This window comes from Mustela erminea, chromosome 1 (assembly GCF_009829155.1).
Source record: "Mustela erminea isolate mMusErm1 chromosome 1, mMusErm1.Pri, whole genome shotgun sequence".
NCBI lineage: Eukaryota > Metazoa > Chordata > Mammalia > Carnivora > Mustelidae > Mustela > Mustela erminea.
In genome coordinates this window covers 176,940,748-176,945,936 of record NC_045614.1, presented here as the reverse complement: position 1 = coordinate 176,945,936, position 5,189 = coordinate 176,940,748, and positions in this window count along the sequence as shown.

Genomic DNA, 5,189 nt, shown 5'->3' with positions numbered 1-5,189 from the left:
TGCTGGTCCCCAAGCACAGGGCACTTTTGTATTAGGGTATTACTTTACAATGGGTTCCTTCTGGTGACTCCCTCTCCTTTCTGTTTATCTTTTGATATCAGTCTGAACACTCTCAATCACTTTACCTCTCCACTGATGATTTCCTGTCACTATAGAGATCCAGAAGTGTATAATCTTACATCCCAGGCTGATTTCATGGGTGTTCAGAATGTTCTGATAGATACTTTAGTTCACTTCAGGGGACCTGTTGAAACAGGGTCTCCTACTTCTCCACCATCTTGCCCCAAGTCCTTTCTTTTTAAATATATTTATGTTTTTTTTTTCTTTGTTTTGATTTTCCTTTGCTATCTCTTAACCAACAATTTGCTGGTGTCTATTCCCTGACCCACTAGTCCTTTGGACTTGAGTCTTAAGGTGAAATTTTGCAGCTTTATAAAATTAATAAAATACTGGGCTTATGGAGTGTATGATGGTATTGGGGAGACAATTTAAACATGAAGTTTCCATCACCTTTTTTCAGTTCTGAAGCTGTTCATTTTTCTTTAATCTGTAGCTTTAGAGTACAGTTGCCAGATAAAATAAAGGCTGCCCAGTAAAATTTGAATGTAAAGCAAACTGAATAATATTTTTGTAGAAGTGTGCCCTTTTTTCATGATTTTATTTATTTATTTGACAGAGAGATAGAGAGTACAAGTAGACAGAATGGCAGGCAGACGGAGAGGGCAAAGCAGGCTCGCAACTGAGCAGGGAGCCTGATGCAGGGCTCAATCTCAGGACCCTGGGGTTATGACCTGAACTGAAGGCAGAGGCTCAACTGACTGAGCCACCCAGGTATCCCAAAGCATGCCCTTTTAACTAGTATTTCTATTTGCTAAATGTGGCAATCCTATTGGAAAGGTGGTCCATTAGTAGTATGGCTAGCCTGATTTGCTAAAGATAGGGAACTTGACAAATAATGCTTTCATTTAAGTAGGGAGCCTGACTCTTGTTCTCATATCACATGGTGCACATATCCCTTTATCATGCTGGAGCCAAATCCTTGGGCATCACTCTATATTTATGGGTCAAGGACCTATAGTTTCAAAACTATGCATTCTGTCCATTTTTATTTTTTCTTCCTTATTATCTCTTTTTAATTACCTATATTTATAATGGTTTATTTTTATTTAAAGTTAAGAAAGGACATTGTAATCTGAACATATTATGTCATCTTGACCAGAAATTCATCATTATTTTAGGAATAAAAATACATTGAAAAGAAGTAAAGCATCACAATGTTTTTCAGAGTATCCAGTTATCTACATAAACTATTCCTATCCCAGAAAATAAAGGCTGCCCAAATGTTTAGAGAGATAGTCATAATTCCACAATTAAATCTAAAACTAGTGCAATATATTATTGAAATTCATGTGTGAATATTTTTTATGGAATCACAAGCCCAGTAAATATTTGGGACAACCTGATGTCCGTATTTTGCATTGTGTATAATGCTGAACTTTTATGAAGTATTTTATTATTAGGGATTAACTATAACATTACCTTTTAATGGAATCATAAATCTTTAATTACAGTTCAATATGTTGCTGACTTAAATTGGTTTTGGACTGAAAATTCTATTACAGTATACAGTATGAAGAAGCAATTACTTTTTGCTAAAATAAATATCCTAATTTATAAATATAGAAAAGATGCATTTTGCAGTACATATCTTTTGGTGGTCAGGGGGTGGGGTGGAGAGGGACAGTAAAACATCTTTCCTAGCAAAGAGATGTGACATTATTTACATGTCTTTACCAAACAAGAGAAAATCAGAAGGGGAGGAGGTACTTTAAAGATCTTTAGTTTAAACCACAATGGAAGCAGGATTTACTTTTATTGCCCTCATAGTAATATTAACACAACAACAACAATAAAGACACTAGTAGCAGCAGGAGCAAACATTTGCTTGAATATGGTCTATTAAAATAGTATCTAAAAATTGTGTTTCAAGTTATCTTTATTCTTTGTATGTATTTAACTCAGCATATATGAAACCTCATATATATGCACATGTATTTATGTGACTTAACATGTAAAATAAAAAAGACATACCACTTGAGTGCAAATATGATACCAGACTAATTTAATCAATATTTTTAACACAGACTAGAAAATATTGTGTAATAAGATAAAATTGGGCTTTAAAATCATCTTCACATTAAATTTCTTAATTTAACATTTTTCAAATAAACTTTTCAGTTTTATGGTTCTATGAAAATTTGAGAATACTAATCCCAGAATAATAATAATAATCTATTAAAATATGGATGTACCATGCTTAATAGCATAATGCCTGGGTCATAGTAAATACACAAATAATAGCTCATTTTCTTGTTCCATTTATATTCCCAATAATATGAAAATATATAGTAAATACCTACTTAAAAGTATACTATGCTGGGATTTATTCTAGGTATACAAGCCTGGTTCAATAGATACAGAAAAAGCAACTGACAAAACCAACACCTATTCCTGATAAAACATCTCAGCAAAGAGGGAATAGAAGAGAACTTCCTTAATTTGATACAAAATATTGACAAAAACCAACTATGACATCATACTTACTGGTGAGACACTCAAAACATTCCCAAGATCAGGAGCTAAGCAATGATGTCCTCTCTCACCAATCCTATTCAGCATTGTACTGGAAATTCTAGCTAACATAAAAAGATAAAGAAATAAGTGGTGTACAGATTCGAAAAATAAAACTTCATTTCAAGATAACTCCATCATTTTGTAGAAAATATGAAAGATTCTTCTAAAACCTCCTGAGACCAATAAATAATTTTAACAAGATTATAGGATATAAGGTTAATATGCTCAATTGCTTCTCTACATGTCAACAGTAAGTGGAATTTAAAATTAAAAACACAATTCTATTTACATTAAAACTCCCCAAAAGAAATGCTGTAAGTACAAATCTAACAAAATATGTCAAAGATCTATATGACAAAAACCACAAAATTCTGATGAACAAATAAAGAACTGAATTAATTGAGAAATATTCAATGTTCATAGATAAGAAGGCTCAATATTGTCAAATACAAGTTCTTCCTTACTTTACAAATTCAGTGCAATCCCAATTAAAATTTCAGCAAGCTATTTTATGATAATCTATAAACCGATGCTGAAGTATATATGAAGAGGCAAAAGACCTAGAACAACCAACAAAATGTTGAGGGAAGAACATTTTGTATGGCTGGTTTAGCCGTGATAAATGTCCTTAACCTTTAACTGGGTAACTCTTTATCTCTCATTCAATTCTGAATGATAACCTTGCCAGGTAGAATATTTTTGGTTTAGTTCAGTTGTTTTTGTTTGTTTTTGTTTTTCCTTTAAGTACTTAGAATGTATTTTGCCACCCTCTACTGGCCTGCAAAGTTTCTGATGAAAAGTAAGTTGAGAGCCTTTTGGAGTTTCCCTTATGTAAAACACATTGCCTTTTTTTTTTTTTTTTTTTTTTTTTTTTTTTTTTTTACTGCTTTTAAAATTCTTTTTTTTAATCTTAAATTTTCACATTTTAACTATTGTGTATCTTGGTGTGGCCCTCCTTGCATATGTCTCATTTGGGGTTTACCATGCTACTATTAAATACCTCCTTTCTTCCCCAGTTTAGGGAAGTTTTCAGCTATTCTTTTCTTCAAACAAGGTTTCTGCCTTCTGGGATGCCTTAAATGTGAATGTTAGCATGCTGATGTTGTCCTAGAAGTTCCTTAATCTACCTTTATCTTTTAAATTCTGTTTTATTTTTGCTGTTCAGTTTGGTTGCTTTTCATTCTCAGGTCTTCTAGATTTGCCAATCCATTTTTCTGCGTCCTCTAATCTATTGTTTAATCCCTCTGGTGTATTATTTTAGTTACTCTATTTTTCAACTCTGATTAGTTCTTTTTAAATATTTTCTCTTTGTTGAAGTTCACACTGAGTTTATCCACTCTTCTTCAAGTTCAGTGAGCATTTTTATGACACTACTTTGAACTCTTGATGAGGTAATTTGATTATTTCTGTTTAGTTCTTTTCCTGAGATTTTTTTCTGTTTTGTTTGAAACATATTTCTCTGTCATAGTATTTTGTTTCTCTGTTTGTTCTATGCATTAAATAGGTCAGCTATTTTCTCCTGGCCTTGAGGATAGTGCCCTTATGTATAAGTCATCCTGTGGGGTCCAGTGGTAGAACCCTCCCTAGTTACCAGAATCAGATGTTCCAGGAATGCCTTGTGTTAGGCTTGCATGCCTTCCTGTTGTGACTGAGCTGTGACTACTACATGTGTATGCTGATGTATGAGAATCAGCCCAGCATAAGTGGATACAATGACTAGTTGTGACTATTGTATGCCCACTGGTTGGCAGGGATGGCCTTTAGCACAGGTGGCTAAGAGGCCCAACTACAGCAGGCATGCTGGTGGGTGGGGTTGGCACCCAGCCTGTCTGGGTATAACAGTGAATTATGACTACTTTGGTAAAACATGGTCAGCACGGCTGGCCCCCAGTATGGCTGGCTAGAGGCCTAGAGGCCCACCTGTAGCTGGTGCAGATATGCTGGTTGGTAGGATTATCTCCTGGTACAGCTCGCTGAGAGACCTGGCTGTAACTGTTGGCAGGTATGCAGGTTGGCAGAACTCTAACACCCTTCCTGATATATTCTGTGCTTTGTAGTGGCACTGGTCCTGCCCAGGGCTGTCCACTGGGTGTGGTGGGGTGGTAGTTACTGTGACGGGACGTTGGTCCTGACTGCTGCTGCCCACTGGATGTGGCAGGAAAGTATGCACTTTGCAAAGGTGTGTTTGTTTATGTGGGCTGGATTTGCATGGCAGCTAGGGTGAGTGAGCAGCACCAGCAAGTTAAATGGAAGTATCAGATGGGTATCCACCATCATCAGGCCAATTAGGCTGAAAAGAAGGCAAAGAAATGCCCAATAGCACTTCCATTCCTGGAGAAAGTTCCTACAGTTCCCTGACCATCTGGCACATCTTAACATTAGTCAACAAATGACCTTCACTTATTAGCTTTTGAAATTGCTGCTTCTGTGCTGGGTCTCAGATTAAGTGATATGGGTGTGCTGGCCCATTAAGAGCAAAGTCTGAATTTCCTATAAACCTTTGGTTTCATGGAGTTAAGCCCCACTGATTTTCAAAGCCAGACATTATGGGACTT